Raw genomic sequence first — 19,477 nt, 5'->3', positions numbered from 1 at the left:
ATCATGGTGCAGACCTGCCAGCCCTTACTCTCCAAGCACATTCCCAGCCTTTTTACCTGGACTGATTGTTCACACCTTGTGCTGTGTCCTCTAGCTAGAGAGTTTGGTCTCTACTTTCACAGCTTTACGGTTGGAAGGAGATCAAATGGACAACTTGGCTTAGTTTTGAAAGCAGATAAAAAGATGGAGAAAGCTTAAGGCTGATGGGCGTCTGGTGCTCATTTAAAGAAGTCTCTGAAGCAGGTTTTTATTGAAATATTTTATTCATGGGTTACTCGAGTTGTCTGTGGATAGAATTGCATGTAATTTGAGTTATGTCAAATGCTCATGTAAGCATCTATTACAGAAAGTACTTAAAATATGACTTGTGCTCCAGTGCTTTCCCTGGGTGGGGGGCTGCAGCCTGCTGGGTGCATCCACTGCCCCTGGAGCCTCCGGTGACACCTTCAGCAGCACAGCGCAGTCCTGGACCCCAACCAAAGCTACACCAATATTGCACAGGCTGATGTGCTCGTCTGCTCCTGCGCAGGATTCACGGATTTCTCAACCTTTGTAAGACTGGTGTGGCAAATGCCTTTTCCCCAGTGCTGAAGCATGCTCAGGGTTCACTGCACCACGGAAGAACTGATGGGGCTGATCTTTCCCCAGTGACAATCCCTCATCATAAGATGCTTAGAAATCCTTTACTGAGGTGTGTGAGGCTTAAGTATCACTTAAAGATTTGCTGCTTGCTGCATTGCAGTGAATGAAGAGATGCAACACGTCTTCTGGTAGCCAGCTCTTCTTTTTTTTTTTTTTTTTTTTTTTTTAAATAGATTCTAAAACATGTTGGTTTAGAGAGCACTTATCTGAGAGATGTTTCAGTCCTTGCAAGCGTTCCTTGTTGCAAAATACATGGCCAGCTTGAGGGTACAGTGGATAAGGGAAGTGTGTGGGTGTCTTTCTGTCCTTTTGCCTGCAACAACCTGTAACTTGAAGCATAAAGGTGTCATTTCTCTTAGGAAGGCAGCAGCGGGGCTTTCTGAAACCTGTCACGGGAAGATTGACTAATTGCACACGGGGATCACCATCTGTCTGAAATCCGTGCTGACCTGCTGGAGCACAACAACATTTACTTGGTTTCCGAGGCTAGCAGATGGAGGTGCCCTTGCTGGAATTTCTCTGAATTTCCCCAGTTTATTTCTCCCCTCTCTCTCCCATTCCGTCTTTATGGTGGTCTTCTAGTATTATTTGCAGGCGGCTTGTCTTACAACTGTTATTGCACCTTTCTTTGGCCTCTGTCATATCTTACACAGTTACCGAAATAGTGCTGATTGTGGACTGCTATCCCATATAAAAATAGCACGCTGGTGTAATGTACGGCATTAAAATTCATAGACTGTAGCCAGGCTGTTTCTTGTGCTTTCTGGACAGGCCTGTTAACCTTTGAGAGATTTGCCGTGGAGTTCCAGCTGTAGAATAATAAAAACAGGTAAGTGAAAAAGAGCCCTACTGGGAGAAAGTTTATGCGTTGGGATGATAAACCCATAAAACTCTGGGACTGTTCCAGAGCGTGCTCCCAGCAGCATCCCCTGCAAACACAGGCATTCCCCCACCAGCTCGCCTTTCAAGCCTAACTACCTGGGTGATTTAGGTTAAAAGAAATGCACTGGCTTTGCTGTTGCCTCGCAGGGAGATTGGTTTAACCTCTGTGTGGCAGTAGGGATGGAGACTTCTGTACCACCACGCTAAGTTGCTCCCGATTTTCTCCGATGATGATGGTGAGTAGCAGGGGGGTGAAGGGAGGAGGCTGTGCTCAGCGGTGCTAATGCGAATGCAGCGCCGTGCTGCTGGTGCTGCTTCGTGCAGGGGCAGGTGCCCGCTTGCTAGGGCAGCGTGTTGGGAAACACTTAACCTCTGGCCTTCTTGGATAGGAGCTGTTGCTGCAGAATTCACATCTAACCCCACTGTGGCAATACATTACTTATTACTTAAATATCACTCTACTTAAATATACATACGTGTTTTCACACACAATTGAGAGTAAATGCTCTGTGTTGATTTCTCTAGGGCTGATCTTCCGTAAGGCAAGGGGATACAAAAACACCAAGCCTTTTATATATATGTGTGTGAGTGTGTGTATATATGTATAAAGTCATCTTTGCATTTGAAAACAGGTTTTGTGGGGAAATAATTTAATTCTTCTCTTTGCATCTTTCCTGCTGTAGTGGAGGGGAGAATTTGTTCCACCTTGAGTATGCTTCTAACCCACAGAAACTGAGAAAGCGGGACCTATCTGAACGATGAGAATAAGCCACACAGGCACTTGAAAAGAAGAGAAAATCAAATAAGTGTTTTTAAAATCGCCATTGAGTGATAGAGTTAAACTATAATTGTAAATATATCTCTGAGGTGCTGCTCTCTGCGAAGCCTCTGCTTAAATGGTGGTTGTCGTTCTGGGAGAAAAATGGGCAGGTGAAGTCCCTCACATTTTAGAAGGGAACAGCTATCTTGCCTTCCTGACAGCTGCTTTGCCCAAAAAGTAAACCTGGATGCAAGACACAAAGCACCTCTCTCTCCTTTACTCTCCTTGCCCTCACTCCCTTTGTGATTCTCATTGGACAATATCAGGAAATCCAAGAGGATATTTTTAGCCTGAAAGAATGGAGAATTTAGGGCAGAAACGATGTTACCATTAATCACAGCAGTGATGAGATTTCACTCCAAAATACACGAATGAGACCAGGTTTTCTCTGTGTCCTACTAATGAAAAAAAGATCCTGTTGCTGCCAAACTGCAGGGTGCGTTTGCTGACCTGGAGGAGGGGTTGCACAGTGAGCTGCTCCGTTTTCTGCCCTGTGGAAATGAATATTGCCAGAGGGACTTCATTCTGTTCCTGCGTTTCTGCCCTAAAGATTTCTGCAGTACAGTGCTGGCGGAGGCTGCTGGAGCCACTGTGCCCACAGGTAATGCAAGACCGTGATTATAAGGTTATTAGGATAAAAAGACGGTGCCAACAAACAAATTGTGTGTTGACTCTCCGCTCTGCAGAGGAAGGGACAGGACATCTGTTTCTCTCTTCCATACTTCTATGGGACCAAACATATTTACAGTCATCCTTGTGTGAGCCTTTGGAAGCAGCAGCAGCCCTCTGACACTGCAGGGAGGGCTAAGCCTTACGAGCTGCCGAATTAGATAAATACTTGGAAGAGGACAGCAGACCAAGTGCAAACGGTCTCATCAACCTTCTTGGACATCACAGTCCTTAAGGCTGCAGTTGAACACACAGGGAAAACCCCTGTCCCAGGCTCCAAGAAATTGGTTAGGTGTGGGAAAGCACAGGTAACCCTCTCAGAAAGAGAGAGGTATTGGCTACAGTGATAAAGGGATTTCCCAATTAAATGGCTTTTTACCCTTTGCAACACCCTGCCAATAACTGAAGCGGAGATGTTGAGATTGAGAGGCCCTCGGGTATATCTTTGTAGATAAATCTGAGTCTGGTGTTTTTGCACAATGGCCTTTTCATAGTCCTTGGAGTAAATATCCTCACAGATATGCCTCTACCATATTGAGTTCTCTGGCAAAGGTCAGGCATGATTACAGACATACAAACATGCATTTATTTCTCAGGCCGTTACATCTTTTTTTCCTTCCCTCTGGCTCACACGCTCTACACAATCTCACTGTAGCTTAATGTTCCTATCAATTTGCTTTTTAAACCTTCCCCCTCATTCTCTGTTGAAACTCAAAATACATGAGTATATGTGCATGTGTGCATTAATTTATATATAAAGCATAATCATTCTTTACGCTGCTGTCTCCAGTATCTGCATACTGTCACGGGCTGCTTTATGAGCAGCACCTACCGTACCACCTCTTGCAGAATATAAGCAGAGAGAAAGGGTTTGCAAAATTTGGCCAAAGATTGTTTATCGTTTTGATTACCTGAACTGCTGCCTCCTTGCTGCTTATCCTAGAGTGGATGTTGTACATCAGGCTTTAGAATCATAGAATAGTTTGGGTTGAAGAGACCTTCGCAGGTCATCTCATCCGAAGCGCCCTGCAACAGGCAGGGACATCTTCAACTAGACGTGGTTGCTCAGCGCCCCCATCCAACCTGACCTTGAATGTTCCCAGGGATGGGGCATCTACCACCTCTCTGGGCAACCTGTGCCAGTGTTTCACCACCACGATCGTATCTTCCCCATAGCTACTCTGATGGAGACATATCTAGTTTTACATCTATTTCTGTATCTAGTTCTATGTCTGGTTTTAGCCTGATGGCGAGCGGCTAATGTCGTGGGAAGAGGAGGGCAAGAGTTCTCCTTTGGATCAGATATTATGTATGAAGGTCACTGCTCCTCATCTCAGGAGGCTCACGGGATCGTGCAGAAGTCTTAGTGTCCAGAACGACGTACCACAGCTCATTAAAACAGATGGCAATGTCCAGGGCCGCCCATGGACTGACAGTCTGCCTTGTTAGTGTTCTGCGAGAGCCCTGCTAATTGCTTTGTAAAAATACGGATATGCTGCCTACAAAAATTGTTCTCTGGAGCCAAATTTGGGTGCATTGGGTGGTGTTAAATTTTGTGGTATAATAGGATATCCAAGTGTAAGAACAAGCAGAGCTGCTTTTTTGACAGAATAAAAATAGCCAGGAGTGCAAAGGGAAAGCCTGTGATAAGCACAGACCGCTGAACAGCTCTGCTTGACCAGCAGCCGCGCTCTGCATTAAATGTGAGCAGCAAGGCACAGCCATGTACTCCAGAAATCCCTGCCACAATAGATCTGGCAAAGAAACTGAAACTTTTCCCATGGAAGATTATTATTGCAGGCAGGTGAAGGTTTGTCTGCGCTGGGGCATGTATCTAACCGAAGCTCAGTGAGCAGCTGTGTGCCTGGAACCTGATTTCTGAAAGAACGAAGGGTGAGGCTGCTCAGATAAGAGTAATAAATTTGGATACTGTTAAGACTTTAATAGAAGAACAATTACTGGCCTGGCCAACTGAATATTTGCTTTTATCTGTATGAAATTAATCTTCACGGTTATTCTTTCTTTCTTGCATTTCTTATGCCGGGGGGGCAGAAGCCAGGGAAGTGGCACACCTTTGCGTGGTGACACCCATCCTGCTTCCCTGTCGTGCTGCAAATGAAGAGGCTTGTATTGTTGTAAATGAAGATCTTGCCAATTATTGATAAATAACTTCTGGATGGGGAGGATGACACATGCTGGCTGGAAGAGCAGGGCTCTGTAATAGTAATATTGCCTTGAAATTACAGCCTACGTAGTTTGAGAATGATTCAGGATAATTACATTAATGTTGCTGGAGAAATGAAAAGGAACACTTCCCATTTTACCTATTAACAAGCTCTGCTGGCCTTAAATTATTTCTGAGAAGAGCCTGCAAATGGCTGAAATCATCAGAATAATTACAAAGCAGAGGTTGGGATGGGGGGGAGGGCTGGATGAGGTCCTGCCTGTGGCTCTTTGGCCGGCGGGTAAACGCTGCTGCAGCCTTCGTGGAAAAGGAGCACGGCACAGAGCTTTCGGATTAGGGGGGTGGGCTCGGGGGGGCTGCAGGTCTTGGACCCGAAGGAGAAAATAGCCATTAGGAGTATGTCATTCTCAGTGCAGGGGTTACGCATCAACCTGTGCAAAGTTAAGCATGAGCTTGCTGCTGGTTTGGCACGCTGGATACTTGAATTCCCATCCTCCACACCCCCTTTGCTACAGCTCTCCCGTGGCCATGCAGTGGAAGATCTCTGCCTTTGGTGATGACTTTTTAGCTGCTTCGATCCTTGTCTCGTCGCAGAGATGCAGATATTTCTGAACTCCAGACCCTGAGCAGCAGCTGTCTGGGTCTGGCCTCTCGTAAAAGCTCAGTCCTTCACCTGAACTCACGATGTGTTTTCTGCTTGTGCAAACAGCACCGACTGCTGCCCTGACCTCCCGTCCCCCAGCTCTCCTGTAAAATTACTATGAAACCCAGACTGGTTTGTGCTGTTTCCCTTGGTCCATTTACGCTATCATACTGTTGGCTAACTCCAGGTGAATAGAAGGGACAAAATTTAGTACTCAGATCTAAATAACTCAGTGTCATGTGAAGCAAGGCCTCCACTTCAGGGTCACCTCTGCAGTTACTGGAGTTTCTTGTCTGCGTGAAATTCAGAGCATCCTTGAACGCCTGTCTGCAAGAGCAGGGCCACAGCAGCATTAGCTCTCCCCTCTGTCTTTATAGTTTCTGAGAATTAGAAGGTCTTGCATCTCATCACCAGTGCTATATCTATAGTTTCTTACTAAAATGTAGTCATATTTCTCTCTTCCAAATAAATTAGAGCAGTGGGTGAGTTTCTTCCTTCTTCCTGTGCACGGTTGCATGCACGGACAGTCGGTTGCTCTCCAGGCACTGTTGCAACGAGCTCCTTAGGGCTGAGCACGCACACACAAGTGCTTTTTCATTTTCTCCCATTCCTTTTCGCTTGTCCAACAAGCCCATCTCAGCCCTGCGTGATTACCTGATGACCTGTGTGCCTTCATTCATTCGCAGCTGCAGCACTTAAATAGGATTTTGCTCTTTACCATCAAATCAAATCTTCACTCCCTGTACATGTACGCACACAGGGATGGATTTTCTCTCTCTACTGAAGGATTCCTCCTCTACCCACTGCCATTAGCTGAAGAAATTTGGGGAACCCCCTCCTCCCCTCCCTTTATCCTTACATTGCTCTCCATCCTTTCTGGATGCTCAGCGCTGGGTGAATCCATCAGGAATGCCAATGGCTGCCTTCCCACAGCTTGCTGTTCCTGACCTAAAATAGTTAACTTTCCAATCCATCAGCTACCTTAATTCTGTATTTAAGGAGACAGAGCTCAAATGAGCTTGGCTCCCCCCTTTGCACACATGTACACAAGAGACCTGTTACAAGAGTCCAAGGCTGAGAGCGATTTAAAATAACAGTAATTAGGCAGAGGATTTCTTTCAGTTTAAAAATATTTGAGCATTTATATTTATTCCATTGTGATATTTCAAGAGATGTAATAGATTTTTTAAAAAAAGTCATTTGGAGGGAAAGCTTTAACAAGGGATTGCTTAATTATCTCATTCGGTTACTAGAATTTTCATTTTGACTTCTTCCTCTGCTCCAGGTGCACACACACCTGCATTTAGATGCTGATTCTTTCTCCATATGTGTTTTGCCCTGATTTTCTTAGAAAGGTTTTGGGAATGATTGAGCGAGTCCCTGGAAATCTGCAGGTTGAAATCCATGAAAAACCCAAGTTTTGTTTGGTATGCAAATGCATATTATCAGTTAAACAGAATTAGTTATGAATATTGCTAAGTCAACAGTAAATACTAAATCACTTTTAGCTGCTTCTAGAAAATGCTGGGTGCCAGAATGCAGGACAGGTATAAATGGTAGAGAAGGAGCTTTCCTTCCTACCTGTTGTAGGTCTTATGTATTTCCTGGTGTAGAAATTCATGGATCCAGCTGGAGTGGTTCTCCTGTACAAAATGGAAGTCCCTACATGTTGCAGTCTCCAGCTGCAAAGATATTGGAGCTTCGAGGGGGGGGTTAATTTGTTTTTATCTTCCCAAAGAGCTCTAGTACGTTTTTTTTAATCCTTATAACCATGCCGGTACTAAGAAATAATGGCAGTTACGCAGATAGTTATGTTGACATCAACTTAAGTTTTACGCTTGCAAGGTTCATATATTTTTGGTAGCACTGGCACTAATACAAATGATAGCTCAATAACAGAAAAATAGAACAGTCCCTGAGCCACAGTTCTGATGCTTGAAGCGTCTTTAAACCCCGTGCCCAAATGAGAAAGAGATAAAAACAACCTAGTCAAAGTGGCTTAGCTTGAAGGAGCATTTTATATGTTACTTGATGACAAAATAGTTAGGCATTATGCAGTTTACAGTAAGACACCCTTAAGTTATCAGTGCGGTTGGTGTGATGCCTGACAGATTTAATGTAAATATTTATAGACTTGGCCTACTAATTATGCCGGTGGAAAAAATGCAGTATTAATGCTGTCACCCCACCATGTCTGTACCTGCCAGCACGCTGCTAGCTTGCGTAAATATTCTGAAGATAGAAAGTATGGCACATAAACAGAAGAGATCATTTACATTTTTAATAAGGGATTAAGTTATCTCCAGCAGTAGTTTCCAGCCTGTGGTCCACAGACGTATGGGAGGCCGGTGGACTGTTCCCAAGGGAACTGTGAAAAATGACAGAAAAAAGTGTTCTGTGTAGGGTGTATAGAAATATCTCTCTCTGAAATTATTACAGGGGTATGCACCACCTTTGGCAGATATTTAGGGGTCCATACGCTGAAAAAAATTTGAAAACCACTGATTTTGCATATTTGCGTGAAGAACTGAATAATTTCGAAGTACCGTACTGCCATGTGGCAAATGATTTGACTGTTGGTCATGCCAGAGCCAGGCTGCCATAAGGAGCCCTGGACCACAAAGCACTGAAGCATGTGCTTAACTCAAAACACACGTTGATCCAGTGAAGTTACTGCTGTCACCATACATAACTGGTTTGCTGGATAAAGGCCGTGCGGAAATTTAAGACAGAAGGCAAGGACTGCTATCATCTTGCTAACAGCTCTGCAGATGCCTGATTGTCTTGTACAACTGAAAATCTAATTATGTGAATCTGCAGTTCATATTTTTCTGTTTCAATTTATTTATGCTTAAAGACTCTGAGGGTTTTAGGCGCCGTTGGTTTCAGCTGTTGCTGGTTGCCAACCCAAGGAGTATTACTGTTGCTGTTGCGGCCAGTTGAGGAGCCTCTCTTTTAGCTGCATCGATAGTTCTCCAGATTTGTGATCCAGAAGTCTGTGGTTTCTGTTCTGGCACAGACTGGCTTCTCACAAGCTGTGCAAATAAATCTGAGGTGCTGTCACCAGTGGCTGTCTTGTGCACCGCTTGTGTGCCTGCCTTTTGCTTGGCTTACAGTCTGGAGAACTGAGGCAGAATGACCGGGTGCTTTTGTGATGTCTTCTGCAAAACAGCATCGTGCTCCTCATACATCCCCACTGAGGTCAGTGCAGTTGGGGTACTGAGCCAGGCTGACGGGATCTGGCCCACGCACATTGCCAGGGCACGTGGGTGATGTTGCTGACCCACACGTAGCCCTTTGCAGGAGTTGAGTAAAGGGCATTTTGGTAGCAGGGCAGGGTGCAGGCGAGAGCCACACGCCGCGTTACCACAGCAGCTCTCAGAAGAGGTTGGATGGGTGAAGTGCTGCGGGCTTTGCCTACAGACAACCCACGTGGGTCTTGTGAGACCTCCTTGCTGGCGTGGCGAAGGCAGATCTTGCCTTCCTGTGGGTAAAGGAGTCCTTGCTACAGACCTAATCCACAGCCCGTGGAAGGCAACAGGCTTCCTACTGCCTTTGGTGAGCTCTAGATCAGATCATACATAAAGCTCTCAATTATTTCCAATCCCTAGCTGCATCTGTCTCTTGTAAACACTTCATCTGGCCACCGCACCTCTGTAAATCACAGAACAGAATAACCCTATAGAAGTGGAGTGCGTGGTTTTGAAAAGGAACATTAAGAGGGAAAAATATAACTCTCTCTCTTTAAACTGTCTCTTTTCTATATTGTTACCTTGACAACTCTGCTGCTGTGTTTCATCTTTGGTGGGACTTAGCCGTGGTGGAATAAGGGGGACATCCATGTGCATTTCCACATCTACTCCGGCTCAGCTCCGCAGGCACATGCCAGGCGCGGGGCACCTCCAGCTGCAGAGCCCACGTTTGCTGCCTTGACCCATGGTGCTGTCTGGAAATGATTACAGATACTAAGAACTGGGACCCGTTCTGATTAAAGGTATAACATTATATCTTCTATTTCTTTTCCTTAAGCCAACACCAGAGCGGTGTTAATGCTCTTTAACAGGAGATGCAAGGCGCTTAAAATATTTTTAAGGGTTAGGACAGCTAGAAAGCAGAGAGGGATGAAAGTACTCAAAAATAGTTGTATTATTTTTAGTATAAGCAGATACAGGAGTATGTGTCAAGATTAGGATACAGTTCTGATGTGCTGAACTGAGTCTGGAGATGCTAAAAATATGCTTTCTTTTCTCACAGTTTTTAGAAGCGACAAAGGTAAGAGGAGAGTAGTGGTGAACTGAAATTGTAATTCCTGTGCTTCCTTGCTTGTTGGGGTTTGGCAGAGCTGTCTGTGAACCTAGGCGCTGTGACCCGCTGATGCTGGCGAAACATATGAAGTGGGGCAAGGTGTTACCTGTGGGAACGGGATCCCTTCCACCCCCTTTTTCCTCTTCCCAAAGAAAACCCCCACCAACACAATCACGTTGTTCTTTTTCACCGAAAGGGCTAGCTTTATAGCTGCAGAGGCAAGACACGCAGGCTCCAGGGCTGAGTGCAGGCGGGGGTGTCTGTGTCTGAATGTGTGTGCGGAGAAGGGGGCTTTTAATGCAAACCACATGTGTTTTCAATTGCTATCTGGAGCCAGCCCAGTAGCTGTAACTTGGCCTGACAAAGCCTTATTGAAGTACAGACAGTGTGGTTTCAAAGCAGTTAGAAAAAGAACGGGAATGCTGTTCAGGAAATTCTTCAGGCATGGGCAGGGACTTGGCTGCAATTCTGCTGTTGGAAAATCTGACAGGGGCAGCTCATGAGCGCAGGCCAGGCCTCGTGCGGCTCTGAACGCCGTGCTGCATCTCCCACCCAGCCTCCAGCACCCCTCTGGGTCTTCGTCTGCCCGCCGGGGGAGAGGTAAGAGCCGCGCTGCTCCTTCCCTGGGTGGCCGGGGTGATTTGCCGTTCTTTTCTGCTCGTGCAAACAGGCTGCTTGCTTTCGGGCTGTTGTTTGGAGGAAAAAAGTCAAGGATGGGAAGCTGTGGCATGTTTGTGAAGGGTTGGGAGCAGTTGGAGGCTGGGTGGTGGTTTCTGGCTAACTTTGTTTCGGTAGTAATTCTGCAGGCAAAGCAACTCCTGCGCCGCGTCTCTGCCTGCGTGAACGCTGTAACCAAATCATTCCCAACTTTTTCATTTTGGAGAATAAGTATGTGTATAATTTGAAGCCACTTGAAGGTTGGCTCTGTACCACGTGTCGCTTACAGATTTTGACGAAAAAATGCAATTCAGTCACAATAAATACATTTATATGCACATTGTATTCTTGTTTACTGAGCTGAAAGCATGTTTGTCTGGGGGTTGTTTGGCAACTCCTGGTACAGCTAGCTTGTGAAGAGAAGTAGTAATTCAGTAATAAGCACTGCCTTATGATTCTCTGCATATTTCTTCCTGTATTTTATAAAGCATGAGCAAACTGCAACAGACAGCACAGTCAGAAACCACGGAGAGCAGATTAGAAGTAGCAACATTAACTTAGGGGCTGTTCTGTCTGCAACCTCTCTCCTGATTTGCGTTTCTTTGCCCAAATAACTTAAGAAATAACTTGTGATAAAAAGCTTGCTCTGTCTTTAGAAGCCTGCCAGACTTGGGCGATGCTCTCTCATCCTTCTATAGTGGCAGCGTTAAAGCTTCCCTTGCCTTCGTACGGATACCAGCACCTTATATGGCCAGCTGGTGCTGGGGACTCAGGGGATGGGACGTTCCTCAAGGCGATGGAGGTGTCAGGAAGGGTCCACGTAGCCTCCGAAACTTCCTTGCCTCTGCCAGTTCCTCTTCCTTGGGTTTTCACAGCAACATTATTTGATATATTGCAAGTGCTTTTTAGCCATGTTTTATGGTGGCGTTGGGTTTGGGTTTTTTTCTTTCAACAAGGAATAAATGAGGGATATTAAATTATACGGTGGGACAGCAGTAAGCTTTTCTGGCTGGTTCATGGGGGTAGACGCAGTTTGCTTTGCCTGCATACAGCAGGACTGCATGTGCAGGGCTCTAACAGTCGTTCATCTCAGCAGTCCAAAAAATTTAGTGACAAGGTGAGATTCGCTACCAAAGTGCATCAGATCTGGTATGTGACAGGGCCAGAGCTCTCTCCCAGTGATGCTGGTGAAGTGTGTACGGAGGCAACTCCAAAGGACAACGGCAGGTTCAGGCAGACAGCGAACCCTACCTGGATAGGGTGGGATTCACGGGGTGTGGGTCTTTAATGGGAGTATTATCTGGTCCGATGCAAACAGATTCTGTGTGATGGAAGGGAATAAAGAAAGGTGTTGGGGAGCATTTTCTCCCTGTCACCATATTCTGTTGTTTCCTGTGAAAGCGGTGGTCTGCTGAAATAGGGGGGTTTGGGCCAAGTTTGACCTTTGCTGGTTTGAGGTGCAGGAAGGACATCCTCCAAGAGACATGGAGGTACTGCAGCTTCCTGGAGGCTGATGGGGGCAAAGGGAATGAGAGGAAGGACAGAGATGAGCAGTGGAAGAGGGAGGTGTGTGATGAAAATGAAGAGGCTTGATAAGCTCAAAGTTTGCTTTGTAGAAAATACACCTGTGGTGAAGATACTGTGTTAAATGAAGATCTCATATGATCTGGACTGCTTGAGCCTTTGCAGGCTGCCATCTTACCCTGCAGACTTGGAGGTTTATTGCTTTTCTCAGCAGCTGTTAATTTAGGCACCCAGTGAGACTATTATCTTCTTCGCCACTAGTTATAACCTTATTAAAAAAAAAAAAAATAAGAAAAAAAAAATATTAAAGTTCCTGCCTCTGATCATGCAGCATCCCACCTCCCAGATCCGATCATCAGTGTTAAAGAGCCAGAGAAACAAAAAGACTGGGATATGTCTGACAGCAAGAAGCAGCCAGGGCTGTGCTGCCTTACCTGGCTTTAGGGGTGCTCCTGCCCCGCATCGGGGTGAGACGAGCGGTGCACGGGATCGGTGTGGATGATGGGATGTTCCAGGCTGGGCTCTTTGCCCTACCTGCTCTTGACGGGACCTCAGTGGAGACACTCGTGCGTGGCTGAGTCCAGGCAGGGCAGGGGAGGCTCTCTGCGATGCCCTGGGCTGGATGCGATGGAGGCAGGCGGTGGCTTCCTCCCTAACTCTGGCAGCTGCTCCTGAGCCTCCCCCTGCCAAAGGTGACCCGCCTGCAGCTCGGGTATTCAAGCTTTGCTTTGTATCCAAAAAGGACTGAAGAGTGTGTGCGTGTGTGGACAGAATGTTCCTCATCTGAAGTGAAATTGGAGGGTCTGTTGATCTTGGAAGCATACAGATAAGAGACCCATTAACACACCCTAATACGTGTATTCCTTCTCCTGTTCCTTCCCAAGAGCAAACTAGAACAAGCGCGTGGGTGCAAATGAGATGGATAAGCATGGTTAAGCACGTTGTGTGGAGAGAAGATGGTGCAGGGAAGATGCATCAGAACAAGTTTTAACTTGTGGAAGCAGGATCACTGCAGAGACTGCGCTGGATCCTGGCACATGCTCAAGCGCACAGTTCTCAATTTGTGCCGTGCTGGTTGGATTCCAGCATTATAAATCCATATCACAATCCTGCTTTGCACATTCCTAGAAGCCTTATCTCTTTTCTTGGTACGGGGGGGGTGAGAGTGTCTTGGGGCAGAAGTCTGCACAGTATCACCTCCTGTAACTTGCTTTCTGATTCAAGCTCAGTGGATGATATCCCTCTTGCTGTTCCCACAGCCTCCTGTGGTCACACCTGCTGCTGGCTATTTTAGTGTATTCTCATATTGGTTCATCCTGCTTTGAGGCACTCCGGTGGGAAATAGCTTTTATAAACTTGGCACAGATGGACATAGGCTTATGATTGCTTCACATCATCTGAGCGGTGCAAAGGAACCAGTGTGTGAATGCAGCAGTTGGTATGATGTTTGCGTGCAGCGTGAATGTATCGCTACAAATTGTGGGGCATTTTGTGGAAGACGTTCTTTGTTGACCAGCTTGATATGCAAGAGAGCTCGCTGCAGAAACTTCTTCTTCCTTGTTCACTTTCCTTTCCATTTTCTCCTTAATTCTGAAAAAGAAAAATATTGAGACAAGGTAACTACCAAGAAAAAAAGTCTAAAAGTTGAAAAAACACTCATAAATAAGAAAACAGGCATGTTTCTCCTCTTCTCGGAGAAGAGAAGCAATAGTAACATTACATGGCTCACAGACTCATGCAGCATCATAATAAAACACCGCTTTTGGTTTAAGAGATGCTATTCAGGGATGGAGCTGCCTGTTAGTTTGTTTTGTTCTGGCAAACTGTAATATGTTTATAGTTTTACTGTAGGTGTTCCTTGAATACAGAGCAGTGACAGAGCAGAGCAGAAGTTCCATATTCAGCTTTTCATTCAATCCATCTGCTCGAAAATACTGTTTTATAAACTGAGGCTTTTGCAGTGTCCTTATCCTCAAGCTTGTTTATTGTTGAAATGCTGTCAGCCCTGGCAACTGGGGAAATTACATGAGCTCTCAAGATGTTAGAGATAGGGGTAAGCTGAAGCACTGAAGGATCTGGATTAGAAATGCTTTACAAGGAGATGAATCCCCAGGGTCTCCCCAGCTACCTGAGCTGGCTGAATCCAGCTTCCTCAAGAGGCAGGAGGTGGGGATGTGAAAAGAGGTGTTTCATAGTGGACCAGGCAGAGCATGCACCGATGGAGTGTGCAGGTCAAGAAAAAACCTTGTTGATGTGCTTCTGTTTGCTGGAATCAGCCTAGATATTTGAAGAGCTCTCCGTGTGATGTACCCCACTGACAGAAACTAGTCAGGAAAGAAGGAAACATTCCGCTTTTTGTCTTTCTGGTCATGTAGCACATTGCGGTGATACCCAGCAAGTGGGCACTGAGTGATGATGGTCTTCCCAAGTCATGGAGGAGCTGCTGCCATGTGGAGGGATGACAACTGTTGACAGAAGCAGAGGGACAGAGAGGGAAGATTTCAGCTTTGGGGACACCAGTGGCCGCGACAGAGGCCAAGCTGGCACAGCCATTGGGGTAGAAGAGCTTGGCTTAGATGCTGCTGGGGGAAAGTGCTACAAGATGTAACTGCCCCAGCAAGTATTTCATCCTTTGGGCTGTTCCCCAGTGCTCACCCATTGCCGGCCAAGCTGCAGGTGTGAAGTCATTTTCCAGAGCCTGATGCTTTTATGGAGACCGGGGCTGTGGTCTGGCCCATGTGAGGGACCATCAATCAATTCTGGGTCATGACACTGGTGGTTTAACCGGCCTGGGGGTGTCAAGCTTAGGGGAGAGGGTTTTATGGGGAGTGGAGAGGCAAAAAGTTGTGTTGATAGACTGCTCGAAACACTCTTCTTTGTACCAAATTTTGTTCTTAGTCACGCTCCAGAAATGTCTGTTCTTTTGAACCTGGTGGATAGTGTGCGCTCAAAAGACAGAGAAATTAAAGAGGATGAGTCTGCAGAGCATTTACAGCTGCAGTAAATACAAGTACAATACAAGTACATTGCCTTCCAGTGATACGGCAGAGAGCACTTCTGAAGGTTTTTTAGTTTGGGTGGTTTTTTTTCTCATTTCAGCCCAAAAGAAAAGGTTTCTGTTTCAAGAAACAAAGAGAAAGAGAAGAGAATGTTGGTGATAGGGACACAAAGAGAAGGCAGATGTGGGAGATGTAGGTCCAAGGCCCGAGGGAATTTGAACCCCTCTTTCATCTCTAGAAATGTGTTCCCATCACCACGCTACGGGTTAGCCTGGGGTCAGATGCTCTTTGTTTTTCTGATGAAGTTGTTACACCTGGGTTACATGCAAGCAGGCAGGGAGGGGAGATGCCACGTTGGCTGCACAGGGCTTAGGGGCTTTTGGTCGGTGCTGCAGTGAGCGGTTTCAATGAGCTCTAGGGTATTTTTGGCCGCAGATTTCAAGTGGGCTCATAAAAGACAAGCTGCCTTCCCAGACTGCATCTTCTTTCAGCTTAAAATTGTTCTACATCATTTAAAGCACTGATCAAAAAAGGCCCCCATGGCACAGAAACGTTATTAATTCCTCTTGTTATGCCTCCCCATTGATAGCCCTCGTTGAGCCCACAAAGCCGGCTTGGCAAGGGCACGTTACAGCTCCGGTGTTTGCAAGGGTAAGGTGTTTATCCATCCTTACGCATATAAAACGCTTGTGCTTGATGAATTGTTCATCTGGGTCCTGTGCCCTGAGTGAGAAGCTTTCTGGCAGGGCAGGAGGACGTGGTGGAAGGGAGAGCAGCGCGCAAGAAAGGTTTGCTGGGGTCTGCTGTGAGTTTTGGAAACCCAGTGCCAGTTCTGATTTGTGATGCCTTTCAGCTTTGCTGGAAGTGCTGGAGCTTCTTTGCCAAGAAGTACTCGGTGAGCAGCCCGTGCAGATCAGAGGACGTGGTGACATGAACTTTTCCAGTGGTCTTAAAAAACCAAATAAATCTGTCTTGTCATGGACCATATCTCTCCGGTATGCTAAAGCAAAAGGATGAATAGCTTTTCTGAACAGACTGGATTTTGTATCACGCCCTGTTTGCAGTGTTCGTCTATAAGGACTCTGTACAGCTCTCATGCAAAAACTTATTACCCATTTTTTTTTTGTAGCAACAAGGATTCCTTGGAGAATTGCATGGGTTCCAGGCTATGGTTTTGTAGTCATGGTAATGTTGTCTGTGGCTAAAGATTTGGCATGCTGCATTTTTTGTGTTGTAAGTGGGATTGTACATGCGCTGATGGTGGTCCAGCGCTGTGCCCGTGTGTCTTTAAGCCCTCTCATGTCAGGCAGACACTTTCAGATTTGACTTTTGGAAGGAGTGCTTCTCTTTCCAATTTCTATATTTGTTTCCATATTGTCTTTTCACCACTATTACAAAACTAGGTGGTTGTTCCTAATATTTTCCTGAAGAAGGAAAAAAAAAATCCTATTAAGCAACTAGCACCTTTCCCCTTAGCTCAGTAATTGAAAGGGGGGTACCTTGCAAATGCAACCACTGGATGTCCTTTTACAGCAATACTTTTTGTTCTGGTGCCTTAGTTCTTTTTAATGTTTAACTCAGGAGAAGTTGCCAAAATGTAAATTATGACTAGCATACTTTTTCCTCCCACACAGAGCAGATTATTGATGGCGGATATAGCTGGTTCCTCGTGTAGTTGCCTTGCAGGCCTTCTTGTTCTACTCATTTGTTTAACACACCTCAGCACTCTCTGTCCATCATTCTGTCTTCTCTTCCTGGAGAACTACAGACACGAGCATTTTTTTTTTGGTATTCACAATTCAGGGGGGAAATGCTAGCCAGAAATCATATATAGCTTTAAATGTAGCTGGGTGAGAGTTTGTATAGAAAGAATATGGTATCTATGATTCCCATGTTACTTTCTTGTTATAAATTTATGCTATATTAGTAAGTCATGCTCATCATTTGTGTTGTAGTACTTTAGTTGCTCTGTCTCTGTTAGGGTAGCTGTGAGCTAAATATTTTATCGGAACAAGAGAAATTCTCAAGATCAGGCTGCTGTGTGGATGCACGTTGTTCTTTGTGGTTGTGTTCTGTTCCTGTAAATTCTTTGATGTCTGCAAAGTTTTGCCCCAGCTGGATGTGCTGTCTTCTCTGTCCTACAGACTGCAAGTGAAGAAAAAAGAAAGAAAAAAGGAGAGTAAGCAGGAAAGAGATAAAGTGAATAAGTAAGTTTTGCAATAAAGAGATATTTTGAGCCTGGTATTTCGTATTGTTTCTCATTGGTCAGACCTCCCCCATGGTTTGAGAGGGTTAGCAATGCAATTTTTTTCATTTTCTCCGAGGGAGAGGCTGCATTTAATGTGCGCTCTCCAGGATCCCCTGGTAAAATATTAGGCAATAAAGTCCTGGACTACACAGTAGTTGCGGTTATAATTTCCCCCAGGTAGTGGAAACTCTGTAATTTATCGTTGTTTAAGTTTTCCCTTTGCATAGATCCGAGTGGTTGTAGCAGTGTGAGCAGACCTGTTTTCCTCCAAGCATGTGCGTGTGTTGGTGACCCAGCTCCTCTCCCCGCCGCGCTCCGTGCTGCAGAGCTCGCCACACTTGCTGACTTGGCATCTTATGAGCAAAAATACCGGCGCAGACCGAGTTGGATCTGTTGTAACCAACTTGCTTGCCTTCCCTTTGGTATAAACTACGGGTCTGCCTGGGCTTGGGGTGATTTTGCGGTATCGAGATGGATACCCCAGCTGCCCTGAGCAGCAGGAGGGGTCTGCGGTGAGCCCACTTACACTATGAAAACAGCTTTTCAGTGCAGACACACCTTTCTGCGGTGCGGTACTTCTAATGCACGTTGGCTAAACGGGCTGAGCCCACCCATATTAAGAACAGGATTATGTGTCATGAGCCGTTGGCTTCTCCCGACGTGGTACGACTGTCTGCACTAATTGGCTTTGCAGATCTTCGCAGCCTGAGCTGGGGCTGGGGTAGTCTGAGGTTGTAAGTGAGGCATGGTTTGGGGTGATGTGAGATCCTTTTTTTAGACCAGCTGAGAAAGCTGGAAAAAGCAGGCAGGCTTGGAGGTGTGGACAGGCTGGCTGAGTCTCGCCGTGTTCTAGTTTTAGTTTAGCGAGTACAGGCAGCACCGTGGTTGGAAAGGAGGGAGCTTGGCCCGGCAGTTGCCTGCAGATGGGCAGCGCTGGTGCCCAGAGCTGTCTTTTGCAGGTGTCTTTTGCAGCACCCTGCTCATGCATGAGTCTGACCTGCTTTTTCTCCTTGGTGGACTGTAGCCCCCAAGCATATAGGGGAGAAAAATTCTTTTAAATGCGATGGTTCAGAAACCTGAGAGGAAAAGGGTAGGGGTACCTCATTTGTTGCTCTTTTTAAAAATCTTCCTGTTTTCAGCTGCTGTCGTGTGTTTTGAGTGTGGGGAATTAACACAGTTGCTGACATTAGGGAAGGAGGCAGATGGGCACCTCCACCCTCTGGAGGAGCATCACTGTTGGGATGGGAGCAGGGGTGCCAGCACTCCAGCCTCCCCAGGCTAAACATAGCCTTCCTGAATATGCAGGGTTGGCCTTGCTTTGTAAGTCCAGATCTGGAGAGCTATCCGTGCCTCTGATCTGGAAAGAATTCAGTGCCTGAATGGATTTATTTAGCACATGAGACTGTTACAGCCTGGGGAGGGGTGAAGGCCTGGGGAAGAAGGGAGAGGTGGCTGATCCCTTATACTGCAGGTGACAACACCATGTTAGATAAAACAGGTCTTTTGGAGCAGTGAAAGGTAGAAAAAGGTAACTGGTTCTTCAGGCAGCCCTTGCCTCAAATGTGTGGAGCACTGGAGCAGGAAAGATAAAGTGTGAACTTCATCCCTAGTGTGATGCTACTGGAATGAAAGTTATGCCATGAAGAAACTCACCTTGCATTGGCCTTCAACAGGCTCTGCACCACCGCTATATTTGATTAGATGCTGGACTATGAAGCTATTAGCAAGGAAGTGAGGAAAAAACCAGGAAACCAATGGTAAATAAACATAAGCTGCTAACAAGGAGCATCTGATTTCTCCCATTGTCTCATGCTGCCCTCGTGGATCATACTCCCACAGACAGGAACTCGCATTGTTTCCTCCTGTTTCATGAATTTTGTAATTCTCTTCATAAAAATGTTGA

The 19,477-nt window shown here is 45.9% G+C and overlaps 1 protein-coding gene across 4 annotated transcripts in view; it reads left to right on the top strand.

The window, feature by feature from the left end:
- The window catches only part of SGCD (sarcoglycan delta), a 355,601-nt gene that overhangs the window by 204,679 nt on the left and 131,445 nt on the right, over window positions 1–19,477 (top strand). The window contains exons 1-2 of one of the 4 annotated variants that reach the window (XM_080398162.1): window positions 1,948–10,746; window positions 17,471–17,533. The exons of 2 other annotated variants lie outside the window; for them this stretch is intronic. The gene's annotated coding sequence lies outside the window, so the exon portion shown is untranslated. Of the gene's footprint in view, window positions 1–1,947; window positions 10,747–17,470; window positions 17,534–19,477 lie in introns of those variants that run through there. One more of the 4 variants, XM_080398160.1, reaches the window with a different exon arrangement.

This window comes from Falco punctatus (genome assembly GCF_963210335.1).
Source record: "Falco punctatus genome assembly, chromosome: 8".
Classification (NCBI taxonomy): Eukaryota; Metazoa; Chordata; class Aves; order Falconiformes; family Falconidae; genus Falco; species Falco punctatus.
This window is presented reverse-complemented; position numbering and strand designations above follow the sequence as displayed.